The sequence below is a fragment of the Arachis ipaensis genome, chromosome B5, assembly GCF_059453495.1.
Source record: "Arachis ipaensis isolate K30076 ecotype BB chromosome B5, ASM5945349v1, whole genome shotgun sequence".
Taxonomy (NCBI): Eukaryota; Viridiplantae; Streptophyta; class Magnoliopsida; order Fabales; family Fabaceae; genus Arachis; species Arachis ipaensis.
Genome location: NC_142440.1, coordinates 27,543,596 through 27,563,696, shown reverse-complemented (window position 1 = coordinate 27,563,696; position 20,101 = coordinate 27,543,596). Strand labels below are relative to the sequence as shown.

The 20,101-nt window shown below is 37.7% G+C and overlaps 1 non-coding gene across 1 annotated transcript; it reads right to left on the bottom strand.

The window, feature by feature from the left end:
• Positions 1–12,076: 12,076 nt before the first annotated feature.
• LOC148563681 (small nucleolar RNA R71) lies at positions 12,077–12,184 on the bottom strand. The gene has a single exon (XR_015884312.1). It is a non-coding gene; the product is annotated as a small nucleolar RNA R71 (small nucleolar RNA).
• Positions 12,185–20,101: the final 7,917 nt, after the last annotated feature.

The window sequence follows — 20,101 nt, the reverse complement described above, 5'->3', positions numbered from 1 at the left end:
AAGCGGCTAAACCAAGTTGTCCCTAACCATGTGCGTGTGGCGTGAAGGCGTCAAGTGAAAAGCTTGAGACTGAGCGGTTAAAGTCGTGATCCAAAGCAAAAAACGTGTGCTTAAGAACCCTAGACACCTCTAATAGGAAATTCTAGCAAAGCTGAGTCACAATATGAAAAGGTTTACCCAGTTATGTGTCTGTGGCATTTATGTATCCGGTGGTAATACTGGAAAACAAAGTGCTTAGGGCCACGGCCAAGACTCATAAAGTAGCTGTGTTCAAGAATCAACATACTGAACTAGGAGAATCAATAACACTATCTGGATTCTGAGTTCCTATAGATGCCAACCATTCTGAACTTCAAAGGATAAAGTGAGATGCCAAAACTGTTCAGAGGTAAAAAGCTACTAGTCCTGCTCATCTAATTGGAGCTAAGTTTCATTGATATTTTGGAATTTATAGTATATTCTCTTCTTTTTATCCTATTTAATTTTCAATTGCTTGGGGACAAGCAACAATTTAAGTTTGGTGTTGTGATGAGCGGATAATTTATATGCTTTTTTGGCATTGTTTTTAGGTAGTTTTTAGTATGATTTAGTTAATTTTTACTATGTTTTTATTAGTTTTTATGTAAAATTCACATTTCTGGACTTTACTATGAGTTTGTGTGTTTTTCTGTGATTTCAGGTATTTTCTTGCTGAAATTGAGGGACCTGAGCAAAAATCTGATTCAGAGGCTGAAAAAGGACTGCAGATGCTGTTGGATTCTGACCTCCCTGCACTCGAAATGGATTTTCTGGAGCTACAGAAACTCAATTGATGCGCTCTCAATTGCGTTGGAAAGTAGACATCCAGGCTTTCCAGCAATATATAATAGTCCATACTTTTCTCGAGTTTTGACGATGCAAACTGGCGTTCAAATGCCAACTTCCTGCCCTATTCTAAAGTTAAACGCCAGAAACAGGTTACAAACCAGAGTTAAACGCCACAAACAGGTTGCAACCTGGCGTTTAACTCCAAGAGAAGCCTCTACACGTGTAAAGCTCAATGCTCAGCCCAAGCACACACCAAGTGGGCCATGGAAGTGGATTTCTGCACTATCTGCACTTAGTTACTTATTTTTTGTAACCCTAGCTACTAGTTTAGTATAAAAACAACTTTTAGAGACTTACTATGTACCTCATGACATTTTTACACTTCACATTGTATTTCTAACGACATGAGTCTCTTAACCCCATGATTGGGGATAAGGAGCTCTGTTATGTTTCGATGAATTAATGCAATTACTACTGTTTTTCATTCAATCACGCTTGTTTCTATTCTAAGATATTCACTCGTACTTCACCTTGATGAATGTGATGATCCGTGACACACATAATCATTCTCACCTATGAACGCGTGCCTGACAACCACCTCCGTTCTATATGCACTAGCTTGAGTGTGTATCTCTTATTCTCCTGGTTCATGATCAGAGTCTTCATGCTATAGGCTAGAATTATTGGCAGCCATTCCTGAGATCTAGAAAGTCTAAACCTTGTCTGTGATATTCTGAGTAGGATCTGGGAAGGGATGACTGTGACGAGCTTCAAGCTCGCGAGTGTTGGGCGTAGTGACAGACGCAAAAGAATCAACGGATTCTATTCCAACATGAGTGAGAACCGACAGATGATTAGTCGTGCAGTGACAGCACATTTGGACCATTTTCACTGAGAGGATGGATGGTAGCCATTGACAACGGTGATCCACCAACATACATCTTGCCATGGAAGGAGACCTGCGTGCGTGAAGAAGAAGACCGTAGAAAAGTAGAGATTCAGAAGACAGAGCATCTCCAAAACCTCAATCTGTTATCCATTACTGAATACAAGTATTTATTTTATGTTATTTACTCTTCATAAATCCAATCATTTTTATTACTAATTTCCTGACTAAGAGTTACAGAATAACCATAGCTTGCTTCAAGCCGACAATCTCTGTGGGATCGACCCTTACTCACGTAAGGTATTACTTAGACGACCCAGTGCACTTGCTGGTTAGTGGTACGAGTTGTGAAAAGTGTGATTTACAATTCGTGCACCAGCAGGAAAAGGCTGATCAGTTAGTGCCTGCAACCAACCCAGTCAAGTTTGCAAACCGATACTGTGAACTGAAGTATCCAGTCTTTGCAACTTTAAGGAACCTATATCTTGAAAAGACCCTCCGAATTCCAACTGAATTACTAGAGTACACCACAGACCAAATCAAACAGAGAGGTTGGTTCTTTCTGGAGAGGAACTTGACTGAGGTAAATGCATCCTGGGTCAGGAAATTTTACTACAACTACTTTAAAACGACCCTGGATGCAGTGTAGCTCAGAGGAAAGCAGATTCTGGTTACTGAAGAGGCAATTGAAGATATTCTCCAACTCCAGCCTAAGTCAGATGAACCAGATGGTTACCAGAAGGCTGAAGAGGATATGAGATTTATGAGGTTTGACTGGGACGCAGTGAAGCACACTATAGCTCTCGATCCTACTGTCCCATGGGTCATGGGTAAGTCAACAGTGACCCCAAAAGGCATAAAAATTATTTATTTGACTGATGAGGCTCGGCTATGGCAGCAAATTCTGAGCAACTATGTGATGCCGAGCACTCACGAGATTGAGGTGCCAGCTGCCATGATTACACTTATCTGGTGCGTGATGGAGGGCAAGGACCTGTACCTTCCCAGATTTATCAGATATTCCATGTCCAGCGTCCATGTCCGAAGCACTCTACCCTTCCCCTATTTGATTACTCAACTGGGCTGCCGAGCTGAGGTACCTTGGGAGCTTGCGGATGAAAAGCCACCAACCGCCGAATGCAAGAAGATCATCCCACATGGCAGAAAGTTCATGGCTCTGGGCTATAGACCACCCTTTCTCACTGCCTCCGCAGATGCAGCTACATCTTCTGCTGCTCCTTCAGCATCTGCTGCACCAGCCACCACCACAGCACCTTCACCCGCTTCCGAACCCATTTACCACCTTGTGCACCGCCTCTTCAAGCGGCTCGACCAAATGGAGCGCCGCAACCAGCGGTGATATGAGAGGTCTAAGCGTCGCTTGCAGCGATGCTATGAGCATTTAAAGTTGATGATCTGATCGGGCCACCATGACATCCCCTCCGAGCCTGACACACCATCAGAGCCATCTGAGGAGGAGGCGGATGACCAGGCGGAGGATGCACGAGCCAAGGCTGAGCAGGCAGGACCCGAGCAGGCTGCGCCACATCATGAGGAGCCCCAGCAGATACAGCCAGCCGATCCACAGGCCCCTTTACAGACAGAGCCTCCGCTTCAGCAGGCAGACCCTCAGGCCACCACAGCGACACCAGCAGGGCACCCTTCCGGAGATGCCACTTCTTCACACCCAGCTTGATTGAGCATCGGGGACAATGCTGTTATTTAAGTGTGGGGAGGCCGCCATATCTGGCGAATTCTATTTTGGTGAACCACTTTCAGACTCTTTATCCTATATTACTTCCTTTTCTGTATTTTTATTTTATTTTATTCTATTTTACTTTATCTTATTTTCCTTTCAGTACTTGCACATTTTCTTTTACTGTATTTTCTATCTATTTCTACTTTATTACATTTTACATTTTGTACTTTATATATATATCTTAGATATTTAGCTTGATTTGCACTTTTAGCTTATTAGTTGTGATATAGAAACATATGGATTATTTAGTTTAGTTTACCATTTTAGCATATAATGATTTGGTTTAATTGAAAATAAAAGAGTAGACTAGAAATTTTAGTTTTTCAGAATCACAACAATCCACCCACCATATATATATATAGAGAGCAATAAATGTTGGTAAATTGACAACATTTTTCAAAGAAAATACCTATTTTTATAAGAGCCATTCAAAGATTCACATTGAGTTGAATGGAAATTCTTGATTTTTACTTGCATGACATTGGTGTGCGAAATCGTGATCATTCCATTCCTTGGTAACGGCGCTAAAAACTCAATACGCACATTCATGATCTTATATCTGTTTCACAACTTCGTACAACTAACCAGCAAGTGCACTGGGTTGTCCAAGTAATCAACCTTACGTGAGTAAGGGTCGATCCCACGGAGATTGTCGGCTTGAAGCAAGCGATGGTCACCTTGTAAATCTCAGTTAGGCGGATTAAAATGTATTAAGAAATTATAGTGGATGAAAATAAATAAAATATAAAATAGGATAGTGGTACTTATGTAATTCATTGGTGAGAATTTCAAATAAGCGTATAGAGATGCTTTCGTTCCTCTGATCTCTGCTTTCCTGCTATCTTCATCCAATCAATCCTACTCCTTTCCATGGCAAGTTGTATATTGGGCATCACCGTTGTCAATGGCTACTTCCCGTCCTCTCAGTGAAAATGGTCCAAGATGCTCTATCACGGCACGGCTATTCATCTGTCGGTTCTCGATCATACTGGAATAGGATCCATTGATCCTTTTGCGTCTGTCACTACGCCCAGCACTCGCGAGTTTTAAGCTCGTCACAGCCATCCCTTCCCAGATCCTACTCAGAATACCACAGACAAGGTTTAGACTTTCCGGATCTCAGGAATGGCCATCCATGGGTTCTAACTTATACCACGAAGACGCTAATAACTCGGACTCGGTCCCCTGTATTAGATATCCAAGAGATATCCATTCAATCGAAGGTAGAACGGAAGTGGTTGTCAGGCACGCGTTCATAGGGGAATGATGATGAATTTGTCACGATCATCATATTCATGTTGAAGTGCGAATGTATATCTTAGAAGCGAAATAATTTGAATTGAATAGAAAAACAGTAGTACTTTGCATTAATCTTTGAGGAACAGCAGAGCTCCACACCTTAATCTATGGTGTGTAGAAACTCTACCGTTGAAAAATACATGAGTGAAAGGTTCAGGCATGGCCGAATGGCCAGCCCCCATGATCTAAGAACTAAACGTCCCAAGATGAAAATACAATAGTAAAAAGTCCTATTTATACTAAACTAGTTACTAGGGTTTACAGAGATAAGTAAATGATGCAGAAATCCACTTCCGGGCCCACTTGGTGTATGCTTGGGCTGAGCTTGAATTTTACACGTGGAGAGGTCATTCTTGGAGTTGAACGCCAGTTTGTAACGTGTTTCTGGCGTTGAACTCCACTTTGCAACTTGTTTCTGGCGCTGAACGCCAGACTACAACATGGAACTGGCGTTCAACGCCAGTTTGTGTCATCTAAACTCAGGCAAAGTATAGACTATTATATATTGCTGGAAAGCCCTGAATGTCTACTTTCCAACTCAATTCAAAGCGCGCCATTTGGAGTTCTGTAGCTCCAGAAAATCTACTTTGAGTGCAGGGAGGTCAGAATCCAACAGCATCAGCAGTCCTTCTTCAACCTCTGAATCTGATTTTTGCTCAAGTCCCTCAATTTCAGCCATAAAATACCTGAAATCACAGAAAAACACACAAACTCATAGTAAAGTCCAGAAATATGAATTTAACATAAAAACTAATAAAAACATCCCTAAAAGTAACTAGATCCTACTAAAAACAATGCCAAAAAGCATATAAATTATCCGCTCATCAGACATACATAACTAATATATGATTTTTGAGCCAAAGAACACACAACCCATGAGTTTTTGAGCTTAATGGCATGGTTACATTATTTAAGCATAGTTTTCATTCCTGTGTGTTTCGCCCTTCTTCACTATAATTGTAGACTTTACTTTGTTTCGTTCTATATGTCCAATATTCAATGTATTTACATTCTTGCATGTGATTGAGGCCATTACTTGTTTTTGTTCACTTATCCCAAATAGGCCTACCCTTTTATGTCACCTTTGTTATCCCCCTTGAGCCTTTTAATCCCCTTATGTTCTATAATCACATCACTAGCCTTAAGCAGAAAAACAATTTAAAAATCCCAAATTGAATCTTTGATTAGCTTAAGATAGAGATTGTGTATCCACTAAGTGTGAGAAAACTGTGGGAACTTGGGTTGATAGAAAGATATTAAATTATTTGAAATTTGGGTGCATGCTCATGTGAAACTTAAATAATTAAAAGAATCCATGTGCATTGATAAGGTTATGTTTTCAGAAAAAAAAATCTCTTTTAAGTAAATAAATAAATAAAGGGGACAAAATTACCCTAATAATAAGTTTAGTAAAAAGATCAATGTACATAGGATAAATTAAAAATAATTTGATGCATGATTATGTGATACAAAAGTGGGAAAATCATGGGAAGCTAGGCATAACTTTAAAATGGTATAAGAGCATGTATATGTTAGGTGAGATCTTAGACTAATCAAGGATTCAATTTATAAGATCACTTAGCCTTATATATATGCCCTCACCTTTACCTTAGCCCCATTACAACCTTGAAAAGACCTCATGATGTTTGCATGTATACATTGAATATTTGTTGATTAGTTAGATGAAGAACAAAGTTTTAGAAAGCATGAATAGAGAAGAATAGAGTGATTAACCCCAAAACACTGACTGACTAGAGTGTATACACAAATTCAGTGAGAGGTTCAATAGCTCAATTCCATATATCCATGTTTAATCATTGATTGCCTTGCAAGTTTGTGAAATCTTTTGATTAACTCAACTCAATTGTGAATGTGTTTTAACATAATTTAGCCTTGGCTGTGCATATATGATTCCTTGAAAATATGAATCAATTTAACCACATGTAAGCTCTATATATATAAGTGGATAGTAATTAGAATTGCATGATTCGTTTAGGTAGCTTGCATTTAGAATAGACTGCATTGCATAAGGTTCCACCATTCTACCTTCACTCTTTTCTCTTGGATTTAGCATGAGGACATGCTATTGTTTAAGTGTGGGGAGGTTGATAAACCACTATTTTATGATTTATCTTGTGCTCAATTGAGTATTTTTTTTATCAATTCTTCATCCACTTATTCATAAGATTTGCATGGTTTTACAATTCCTTCTTTATTCTATGATTATGTGAAAACATGTTTCATATGCCTTAAAAATATTAATTTTAATTATCCTTTATTACCATTTGATGCTGTGATCTGTGTGTTAAGTATTTTCAGGCTTCATAGGGCAGGAATGGCTTAGAGGACAGAAAGAAAACATGCAAAAATGGAAGGAACGCACAAAATAGAGTTTTGAAGAAGATGGCAGCAACGCACACGCATGGACAACGTAGACGCGTGCCTAGGCGCAGAGCATAAACGACGTGAACGCGTGACTGACGCATACACGTGGTAAGGAAAATCTCCAATGACGCGCACATGTGACCCATGCGCACGCGTGACGGACGCTATGTGCAGAAAATTGCAGAAGTCATCCCCAGCAATTTCTAGGCCCTTTTTCGGCCCAAATCCAAGCCCAGAAACACAGAATAGAGGCTGGAGAATGAGGGAATCAAATAATTCATTCATTCATACAACATTGATAATTGATAATTTTAGATTTTTAGATGTAGTTTTAGGGAGAGAGAGGTTCTCTCCTCTCTCTTAGGTTTTAGAATTAGGACTTCTCTTAGAGTATGTTTATTTCCTCCTCAATTCCAGGTTCAACGTTCCTCAATTTAGTTTCTCTTCTACTTTTATTTATTCTAATGCTTTCACTTGTTAATTACTTATTTAGCCAAATTGGCTTATGAACCCTTCATGTTAGATTTGAATTTATGTTTAAATGTAATTTGAGATATTTCAGATTTATGATTGCTTTCTTCTATTTATGATATAAATAATTTAGATCCCCCCTTTGCTTTGGTTAAGTAATTGGTGATACCTGAGTTATCAAACTCAGCGGTTGATTGAAAATTGGAATTTGCTGATTGATTTGGATCCCTCTAAAGCTAGTCTTTCTATAGGAGTTGATTAGGACTTGAGGAATCAAGTTAATTAGTCCACTTGACTTTCCTTTATTTAGTAAGGGTTAACTAAGTGGGAGCAATAACAATTCTCATCACACCTGATAAGGATAACTAGGATGGGATTTCCAGTTCTCATACCTTGCAATGGTTTTCATGATAATTAATTTACTTTATTATTAATTTATTTTTTCTTGTCATTTAAATTACTTATTCCTTATTTCAAAAACCCAACGATACTTTTCCATAACCAATAATAAATCATACTTTCCTACAATTCCTTAAGAGACGACCCGAGGTTTAAATACTTCGGTTATAAAATTTATTGGGTTTTGTTACTTGTGACAACCAAACTTTTGTACGAAAGGAATTCTTGTCGGTCTAGAAACTATACTTACAACGGGAATTTATTTGTGAAAATTCTAGATCGCGCGAGAGTTTCGCTTGTCAAAGACCATTTCTAACCACTGGGAGAGCTCTAATTGATGTAGAAGAAGGTGAATTAGTATTTAGAGTGTATGAGGAGCAACTGGTCTTTTATTTCTTAAAAAATATACATTCATCAGGTGAAGAGGAGAGGTGTATGCAGACTGACTTAATTGATACGAACCTTCAAGAACCCCTGATGATACACAACAGCATGGTCTATAGCTGATGAGCGGATAATTTATACGCTTTTTGTCATTGTTTTTAGGTAGTTTTTAGCATGTTTTAGTTACTTTTTATTATATTTTTATTAGTTTTTATGAAAAAATCACATTTCTAGACTTTACTATGAGTTTGTGTGTTTTTCTATAATTTCAGGTATTTTCTGGCTGAAATTGAGGGACCTGAGCAAAAGTCTGATTCAGAGGCTGAGAAAGGACTGCAGATGCTGTTGGATTCTGACCCTCCTGCACTCGAAATGGATTTTCTGGAGCTATAGAAGCCCAATTGGCGCGCTCTCAATTGTGTTGGAAAGTAGACATCTCGGGATTTCCAGCAATATATAATAGTCCATACTTTGCCCGAGATTTGATGGCCCAAACTGGCGTTCAACGCCAGCCAGAGACCCTTTGTTCTGGCGTAAAACGCCGGAACTGGCACCAGAACTGGAGTTAAACGCCCAAACTGGCATCCAAGCTGGCGTTTAACTCCAGAAAAGGCCTATGCACGTGTAAAGCTCAATGCTCAACCCAAGAACACACCAAGTGGGCCCTAGAAGTGGATTTCTGCACTCTCTGCACTTAGTTACTCAATTTCTGTAATCCTTAGTAACTAGTTTAGTATAAATACTAGTCTTTCCTATTGTTTTAAAAGATTTTTGGACTTTTAGGATTATGCCATTTTTCACATTTGGAAGGCTGGCCATTCGGCCATGCCTAGACCTTTTTCTCTTATGTATTTTCCAACGGTGAAGTTTCTACACCTCATAGATTAAGGTGCAGAGCTCTGCTGTTCTTCATGAATTAATGCAAGTACTATTGTTTCTCTTTCAATTCACGCTTACTTCTTCTCCAAGATATACTCTCGTACTTAATTCAGTTAAGTCAGAATGAAGGGGTGACCCGTGACAATCACCCACTATCTTCGTTACTCGCTTAGCCAAGATCCGCGTGCCTGACAACCACAAGCGGTCTACATGATGTTCAACGTAGTCATTGGACGACAGCCGGAGTATAGTCTCTTGGGTCTTTGATCCACGGATTTGACTTGCCTCTCCTGACAACAGAGCATTCGAATCCGTGAGATTAAAACCTTCGTGGTAGAGGCTAGAACCAATTGGCAGCATTCCTGAGATCCGGAAAGTCTAAACCTTGTTTGTGGTATTCCGAGTAGAATCTGGGACGGGATGACTGTGACGAGCTTCAAACTCATGAATGTTAGGCACATTGATAGTGTGAAAAAGGATAACCAATTGAATCCGCCTGACTAAGATTTACAGGATGACCATAGCTTGCTTCAAGCCGGCAATCTCTGTGGGATCGACCCTTACTCGCGTAAGGTTTTATTACTTGGACGACCCATTGCACTTGCTGGTTAGTTGTACCGGAGTTGTGAAAAGTGTGATCACAATTCCGTGCACCAAGTTTTTGCCGCCGTTGCCGGGGATTGTTCGAGTTTGAACAACTGACGGTTCATCTTGTTGCTTAGATTGGGTAATTTTATTTTATGTTTAAGCTTTTTATTTTTATTTTCGAAAAAAATACAAAAAAAATTAATAAAAACCAAAAAAAATTTGTGTTTCTTGTTTGAGTCTTGTGTCAAATTTTAAGTTTGGTTTCAATTGCATATTTTTTAATTTTCTTAAAATTTTTGAAAATTCATGCATTATGTTCTTCATGATCTTCAAGTTGTTCTTGATGATTTTCTTTGTTTGATCTTTATATTTTCTTGTTTTGTGTCTTTTCTTATTTTTCATATACATTTTCAAATTGTTAGTGTCCCTAGTACAAAAGTCTTTAAGTTTGGTATCTTGCATGTCTTTCTTTTCTTAAAAATTTTCAAAAATATGTTCTTGATATTCATCATGATCTTCAAAAGTGTTCTTGGTGTTCATCTTGACATTCAAAGTATTCTTGCATGCATTATTTGTTTTAATCTTAAATTTTTATGTTTTTTTTCATTTAGTTGTTTTTCTCTCTCCTCATTAAAAATTCAAAAGTAAAAAAAATATCTTTTCCTTATTCTTCTCATAATTTTCGAAATTTTGACTTGACTTGGTCAAAAATTTTTAAAATATTAGTTGTTTCTTGTTAGTCAAGTCAAAATTTCAATTTAAAAACTTTACCTTTTCAAATCTTTTTCAAAATCAATTCGTTTTCATTTTTTATGATTTTCGAATTTCATTCTTAAAATTTTTCAAAAATCTTTTTCATTTTTCTTTTAATGTTTGCGAAAATTTTAAAACTAATTTTTCAAAATCTTTTTCTTAATTTTATTTCATATTTTCGAAAATCCTTGCTAACAATTAATGTTTTGATTCAAAAATTTCAAGTTTGTTATTTTCTTGTTAAGAAAGGTTCAATCTTTAAATTCTAGAATCATATCCTTTAGTTTCTTGTTAGTCAAGTCATCAACTTTAATTTTAAAAAAAAATCAAATCTTTTTAATTTCTTTTTCAATTCTTTTTCAGAATAAATTTCAATCATATCTTTTTAAAATTTTAATTTCAAAATCTTTTTCTAACTTCTTATCTTTTCAAAATTTATTTTCAAATCTTTTTCAACTAACTACTTGACTTGTTTGTTTTAATTTAAAAAAAAAATTACTATTTCTTTTCTTTTTTAAAACTACCTAACTAATTTTTCACTTCTCATTTTTGAAAACAACTAGCCACTTTTTCAAAAAAAAATTTAATTAACTAATTATTTTAAATTATAATTTTATTTTATTTCTTTTAATATTTTCGAAACTAACTTAATTAATTAAATAAAAATAAAAATGTTTTTCTTTTCACTCTTCTTAAAATTCGAATACTCTCTCTCTCTCTCTCATCTCTTTCTATTTATTTATTTAATTACTAACACTTCTCTTCTACCCATAATTCGAACCCCTCTCTCTTCTCTCTGTTCGAATTACTCATCTCCTCTCTCTTCTCATTCTTCTATTCTTCTATTCTTATACTCACATAAAGGAATCTCTATACTGTGACATAGAGGATTCCCATTCTCTCTTTGTTCTCTTCTTTTTTATATGAGCAGGAACAAGGATAAGGACATTCTTATTGAAGCTGATCCTGAACCTAAAAGGACTCTGAAGAGGAAGCTAAGAGAAGCTAAAGCACAACACTCCGGAGAGGACCTTACAGAAAATTTTGAAAAAAAAGCAGACATGGCAGCCGAACCCAACAACAATGATGGAGATGCAAGGAAGATGCTTGGTGACTTTACTGCACCAACTTCCAACTTCTATGGAAGAAGCATCTCAATTCCTGCAATTGGAGCAAACAACTTTGAGCTTAAGCCTCAATTAGTTTTTCTGATGCAACAAAATTGTAAATTTCATGGACTTCCATTGGAAGATCCTCATCAGTTCTTAGATGAATTCTTGCAAATTTGTGACACTGTTAAGACCAATGGGGTTAATCCCGAGGTCTACAGACTTCTGCTTTTCCCCTTTACTGTAAGAGACAGAGCTAGGATATGGTTGGACTCACAACCTAAAGAAAGTCTGAACTCTTGGGAAAAGTTGGTCAATAGTTTTTTGGCCAAATTCTTTCCACATCAAAAGATGAGTAAGCTTAGAGTGGAAGTCCAAACCTTTAGACAGAAGGAAGGTGAATCCCTCTATGAAGCTTGGGAAAGATACAAGCAATTGATCAGAAGGTGTCCTTCTGACATGCTTTCAGAATGGAGCATCTTATGTATATTCTATGATGCTCTATCTAAATTGTCCAACATGTCATTGGACCACTCTGCTGGTGGATCTCTTCATTTGAAGAAAACACCTGCAGAAGCCCAGGAACTCATTGAAATAGTTGCAAATAACCAGTTTATGTATACTTCTGAAAGAAATCCTGTGAATAATGGGATGACTCAGAAGAAAGGAGTTCTTGAGATTAATACTCTGAATGCCATATTGGCTTAGAATAAAATATTGACTCAGCAAGTCAATATGATTTCTCAGAATCTGACTGGAATACAAGCTGCATCCGGCAGTACTAAAGAAGCCTCCTCTGAAGGAGAAACTTATGACCCTGAAAATCCTGCAATGGAAGAGGTGAATTACATGGGAGAATCCTATGGAAACACCTATAATCGTTCATGGAGAAATCATCCAAATTTCTCATAGAAGGATCAACAGAAGCCTCAACAAGGCTTCAATAATAATAATAATAATAGTGGGAGAAATAGGTTTGGCAATAGCAAGCCTTTTCCATCATCTTCTTAGCAACAGACAGAGAATTCTAAGCAGAGCCTCTCTGACTTAGCAACCATAGTCTCTGATCTATCTAAGACCACTCTCAGTTTTATAACTAAAACAAGGTCCTCCATCAGAAATTTGGAGGCACAAGTGGGTCAGCTGAGTAAAAGAGTTACTGAAACTCCTCTGAGTACTCTCCCAAGGAATACAAAAGAGAATTCAAAGAGAGAGTGCAAGGCCATCAATATATCCAAAGTGGCTGAACCAATAGAGGAGGAAGAGGCAGTGATTTCTAGTGAGGAAGACCTCAATGAACGTCCACTGACTACTAAGGAGTTCCCTAATGAGGAACCAAAGGAATCTGAGGCTCATACAGAGACCATAGAGATTTCACTGAACTTACTGTTGCCATTCATGAGCTCTGATGAGTATTCTTTCCTGAAGAGGATGAAAATATTGTTGAAGAGCAAGTTGCTCGGTATCTAGGAGCAATCATGAAGCTAAATGCCAAGTTATTTGGTAATGATACTTGGGAGGATGAACCTCCATTGCTCATCAATGAACTGAATGCCTTGGTTCAGCAGAAATTACCTCAGAAGAAACCGGATCCCGGAAGGTTCTTAACACGCTTTTTGGCATTGTTTTTAGGTAGTTTTTAGTATGTTTTAGTTACTTTTTATTATATTTTTATTAGTTTTTATGAAAAAATCACATTTCTGGATTTTACTATGAGTTTATGTGTTTTTCTATAATTTCAGGTATTTTCTGGCTGAAATTGAGGGACCTGAGCAAAAGTCTGATTAAGAGGTTGAGAAAGGACTGCAGATGCTGTTGGATTCTGACCCTCTTGCACTCAAAATGAATTTTCTGGAGCTACAAAAGCCCAATTGGCACGCACTCAATTGCGTTGGAAAGTAGACATCTTGGGATTTCCAGCAATATATAATAGTCCATACTTTGCCCGAGATTTGATGGCCCAAACTGGCGTTCAACGCCAGCCAGAGACCCTTTTCTGGCGTAAAATGTCGGAACTGGCACCAGAACTGGAGTTAAACGCCCAAACTGGCATCCAAGCTGGTGTTTAACTCCAGAAAAGTTCTATGCACGTGTAAAGCTCAATGCTCAGCCCAAGCACACACCAAGTGGGCCCCGGAAGTGGATTTCTGCACTCTCTGCACTTAGTTACTCAATTTTTGTAATCTTTAGTAACTAGTTTAGTATAAATACTAGTCTTTCCTATTGTTTTAAAAGATTTTTGGACTTTTAGGCTTATGCCATTTTTCACATTTGGAAGGCTGGCCATTCGGCCATGCCTAGACCTTTTTCTCTTATGTATTTTCCAACGGTGGAGTTTCTACACCTCATAGATTAAGGTGCGGAGCTCTGCTGTTCTTCATGAATTAATGCAAGTACTATTGTTTCTCTTTCAATTCACGCTTACTTCTTCTCCAAGATATACTCTCATACTTAATTCAGTTAAGTCAGAATGAAGGGGTGACCCGTGACAATCACTCACTATCTTCGTTACTCGCTTAGCCAAGATCCGCGTGCCTAACAACCACAAGCGGTCTACATGATGTTCAACGTAGTCATTGGACGACAACCGGAGTATAGTCTATTGGGTCTTTGATCCACGGATTTGACTTTCCTCTTCTGACAACAGAGCATTCAAATCCGTGAGATTAGAACCTTCGTGGTAGAAGCTAGAACCAATTGGTAGCATTCCTGAGATCCGGAAAGTCTAAACCTTGTCTGTAGTATTCCGAGTAGGATCTGGGACGGGATGAATGTGACGAGCTTCAAACTCACGAATGTTGGGTGACCTTAGGTATTTTTTGCTAGTAAAGAGAATCATAGAAACAATTGCGTTGTAGATATAGTCTCTAAACCGACAAAAAATCCCTTCGTACAAACGTTTTGGGTGTCACAAGTAACAAACCCCTTTGAAATTGATAACCGAGTATTCAAACCTCGGGTCGTCTTCTCAAGGAATTTCAGGGAAGTATGTTCTTATTATTGGTTATGAAGATTGTAAATTGGGGGTTTTGGAAGTTTGGGCAATGCGCACAGGTATATTTTCGAGCAATAAAAATAAATAAATAACTGTAAAATAAACTCTTGGCAAGGTATGAGAATCGGAAATCATGTCCTTGTTATCCTTATCAGATGTGATGAGAATTGGATTTTAATCCCACTTAATTAAGTCAAGTGGACTAATTAGCTTGATCCTCAAGTCCTAGTCAACTCCTGTGGAGAGACTAGTGTTAGAGCAATCCTAGCTAAAGCAAAATCTGCCAATTTCAACCACTCCTGAGTTTGACAACTCAAGTGTTACCAATTACCTAACCAAAGCCAAAAGGGAGAAAATATCTAATTTAAATTAAAAGCAATCTTAAACAGAGCATCAATATAAATAAAGCAAAGCAATCTTAAATCTGAAATACCTCAAATAATATCAATTAAGAAAATCATAACATGAATGTAGCATAAGCCAGATAGGCAACATAACTAATATAAGCATTAAAGTATCTGAACGTAAGAGATAAATATAAAGTAAAAGAACGTTGAACCTGGGATTGAGAGTCACTCCTAAAACTAAGAGAAATCCTAAATCCTAATCCTAAGAGAGAGGAGAGAACCTCTCTCTCTAAAAACTACATCTACTCCTAAAATTATGAATTATGAGAGCCCTCTATGAATGGATGTATTTTCCCACTTTATAGCCTCTAATATGTGTTTTCTGGGCCGCAAACTGGGTCAAAAACAGTCCAGAATTCACTGGTTTCGAATTTTGCCACGCTGGATTTCCGTCATTGCGACTTGGCCGCATAGATCACGCGGTCGTGTCACCTAGCGTCAGGGGAACTATAGCATATTATATATCAAATCAAAGCCCCGGACGTTAGCTTTCCAACGCAACTAAAACCGCGTCGTTTGGACCTCTGTAGCTAAAGTTATAGCTGTTTCAGTGCAGAGAGGTCAGGCTGGACAGCTTAGCAATTTCTCCAATTTCTTACATTCCTTCCACTTTTACATGCTTTCTTCCCATCCTCCAAGGCATCTAATGGTAATAAGAGAGGATTAATAATAAGCAAATATAAGATCAAAGAAGCATGTTTTCAATCAAAGCACATAATTAGGAAGGCAAATGTAAAACCATGTAAATAGTATGAATAAGTGGATAAAGAGTAGATAAAAACCACTCAATTAAGCACAAGATAAACCATGAAATAGTGGTTTATCAACCTCCCCACACTTAAACACTAGCATGTCCTCATGCTAAGCTCAAGAGAAGCTATAAAGATGAAGAGGAATGGTATGAAATGCAACCTATGAATGTAACTACATGCAGAATGTTTTCACCTACTTAGTTAAAAGTAAACAAATCTTTCAAGAGGAAATATGAACTGGATTTCACTAATTCAAATCATAAAAACGAAGCACAAATAGACTTTCAAGAAGAAAATAGCTTATGAAAGCAGGGAACAAGGAATTGAGCATCGAACCCTCACTGGTAGTGTATACACTCTAATCACTCAAGTGTTTAAGGTTCGATTCTCTCAATTCTCTACTAACCTTGCTTTCTAAGGCTTGCTCTTCATCTAACAATCAACAAAAAGTTAATGCACAAATACACATATCAAGAGGTCTTTTAAAGTTTGTAATGGGGTTAGGGTCAAGGTAGGATTGTATTTGGCCAAGTGGACTAAAATCTGAATCCTTAATTAACTTGAACTTTTCACCTAACTTTAGACGATCCATGTAATCATAATATAATATCTAACTATCCATTAACCATGTTTTCCACATATTCATGCATTCTAATTTTAAGTACAGTACATATGCATTGCTTTCCTCACTTACTTTGGGGTATTTTGTCCCCTTTTTGCTTAATTGCTCTTCTTTCTTTTCCTTCCCTTTATATATATATATATATATATATATATATATATATATATATATATATATATATATATATATATATATTTTCTTTTATTTTTCTCAATGCATATGATTAAGATATTGAATGCATGAATCATGTTCTAAACACTTCTTTCACATAAAGATATATAATACCCAATTCTTAAACCAAATATTTCCAAATCCACTTTTCCCACACTTAAATCATAAGCACTCTCACTAGTCTAAGCTAACCAAGGATTCAAATTAAGGACATTATTGTTTTCCGCTTAGAGTTAGTGATGAGCTAAAATAAAGAATAAAAAGGGATAAAATAGGCTCAAATTGGTTTACAAAGGATAATGAAAGGTAAGGCCATATGGGTATGTAAGCTCAGTGAAACAAAGGCCTCAATCATGTAAGTGTATGCATACATCAAATCATGGAAATATAGAATTAAGCAAGACAAAGATCACAATTTTAGAGAGAAAAATACATACTAAATAAAATATTGGTTGATAAAATGCAACCAATTCAAATAGGCTCAAAAATCTCACAGGTTTTGTGTGTTCGAGTTCTAAACCATGTTCCAGTATAATATCTCTTCAAACAAGTGTTAACATTAAATTTTATTCAAATTAGTGAAATTCTCTAAAAAGGTTTCTTGAAAAAGAAAATATTACTTTAACCAAGTGGTAAATATGCAAAAAAAATCAAATAAATATGCAATCAAACATGCAAATGCAACAATGAATAAACAAATAAAATAAAAAATTTGGTGTTGAGTCAAGAAATAACTAACCCATGGGATCGGTATTGACCTCCCCACACTTAAAGATTGCACCGTCCTCGGTGCATGCTGAGATGTGCAGGTGGACGGGTTGTTTCAACTGTTGCTTTTCTCTAAGAATTGTGCAGATGGACTTGTTTGTCTCCCCTTTTAAGTGTCTTCCGATTCTCTTCCTGGTGGCCATCCTGAAAGAAAAAGGGAAGAAAGGTAACCCAATAATAGAGATAAGAAAATAAATGAAGTATGTTTGGGTTAATGCCAAATGATAAGGGTCTCATTTACATGGTAGCTACAACATGTAAGTGAGAAAACAATAGAAGTCATGGCATACTAGTGGTGCAGAATGTGCAACAATGGGGAAGAGAGTGGGGAAGGAAAGATAATATAAATTAAAAATCAATACAAAAGTAATACAGGTATAAAAAGATTGGCATTGATTTAAATAATATTACCTAACCAGAATAAAACAAGTCATAAGCACCAAGATAATACCAGAAAAGAAATAACAGTTGAATAAGAACATTTGAACACCAATGGTAAAATAATAAATTTAGAAAAATAAAAATATACAATGAATGAAAGTATGAAAATAAATAAAATAAAATAAAATGAGAGGGAAAAAGGATGAGAAGAAGAAAAAAGAAAGTGAGAAAGGAGAGAGAAGGGAGAAATTAGGATTAGAAAAGAAAAGATAAGAAAATTGGCACTAATCTGGATAGGTTGTGCGACGCTGGCGACGCGGTCACGTGGGTGACGCGGTCGCGTGGTGCGCAATAAGGTCAGGTGACGCGGACGCATGGGGCACGCGATCGCGTGACTTGATTTGTGCTAGTGGCGCGAGTGCAGCCTCGCGGTCGCACAACTCTCTGTTCAAAACTCAGTATTGCCAAAATCCAGGGTGACGCGATCGCGTGCGGCATGCGATCGCGTGAGTGGCCATTATGAGGATATGACGCGGTCGCGTCGGTCACGTGTCTGCGTGGAAAGGTCTGTGCGTCTAGCACTAGTCCAGCATCACTCCAGCTCATCTTTCGGCCATGCACCCTTTTTACGCCGATTTCAGGTCACGCGGCTGCGTGGGTGACGCGATCGCGTGGGAGGCCATTATTCCTATATGACGCGGTCGCATCAGTGACGCGGTCGCGTGGGGTGATTTGTGCCATTGGCACGCCTCCAGCGCTGCTCCTGCGAAACTCTCTGTTCATATTAATATTGTCTCCCATCTCCTTGCGACGCGGACGCGTCGCTAATGCGGTCGCGTCGCGTGCTCGCTTTTTTTTTTTTTTTTGTAATCTGAAAAATACAGAATGCAGTGTTAATATGAATGTGATGCAACACTCCAGGTTCAATATAATAAAATAAAATAAAACTCGAACACAAATAAAACTAAATAAAAATGAAAAAGAACGATCATACCATGGTGGGTTGTCTCCCACCTAGCACTTTTAGTTAAAGTCCTTAAGTTGGACATTTGATGAGCTTCCTGTTATGGTGGCTTATGCTTGAACTCATCCAGGAATCTCCACCAGTGTTTGTGATTCTAGTAACCTCCAGGGTCCCAAACTAGGCATGTAAAACCCTTGAGCAGCTTCAAAAAGATTCTTAGGCTCCCGGGGTGTTGGATGTCAGAACAGATTCTAGGATCCCAAACCTTGCTTTTACACCCATTTTTTGTCGGGATCTGTATTTTTTCAGCCGGGTGATAAGTAATTTGAATTCTCACTGTAGCTACCAAACAGCTTCCTAGACCCATTCAGTTGAGTTTTATACCAACATTTGCATTTAAACTTAAAGCTTCCAATCATAATAAACCTTACTTGACAATTCTTATCACTGACCATCTTCCTCTTACTCTCAATGCCACAAAGAGCTCTAAGTTGACCATCCGTCTCCAGTAGCCTATATTCAAGTGGGATTAGAAAGCTAAGGGATATGAATTTTACCCACTTGAATGTTGTGAAGGATGATGGCAACTTAGGGGGAGGTATTTTTAATGAAATTGCAAGTTCCACTCCCTTGTGCTCTTCTCTGATAATTACCACCTCTTTGCAAGCTTCTTCAATTTCAACCTCTTCCTCTTGGCAGCTCTCTTCCAATTCTTCTCTTCATTGCTTTCCAAGGGCATGGGAGGTTGTGCTTCTTCTTCTTGAATCTACATCTCTTGATCAACCTCTTCCAAGTCTTCAACTATGATATGCTTTGGAGGTTGTACACCCTCCTCAGCATCAATTTCAACCGTCTTGGAAGAAGGCTCTATGTCTTGACTTTCCCATGGAGGTTCTGCATCTCCTAAGTCTTCAACCAACTCTTCTTCTTGAACAATGACAGCTTCTTCTATTTGTTCTAGTACGAATTCATTCTCTGTCTTGTCCACTGGGGTTTCTGGTATCTCCTTCATATTACGCTCTTCACTAGACTGTCCACATGGGGCTGTGGTTGACCCTTGTATATTTGAGCGTCTAGAAGCCCATTGAATTAATACTTGCTCCAGTTGTTGAACGGTTGCCTAAAATTTAATTACTGTTTCCCTTAGGCGATCCTCTGCTTCTCGGGTTGCTGGACTTGGACATGATACAAAAGAAAGTGGTGGTGGTTGGGAGTGATTGGATTGGAATTGGGGTGGTTCTATATATGGTTCTTCTAACACTCCACCTTTGTCATATATTCCATACATAACACTAGCTAGATATCATATTCATGGAATACGA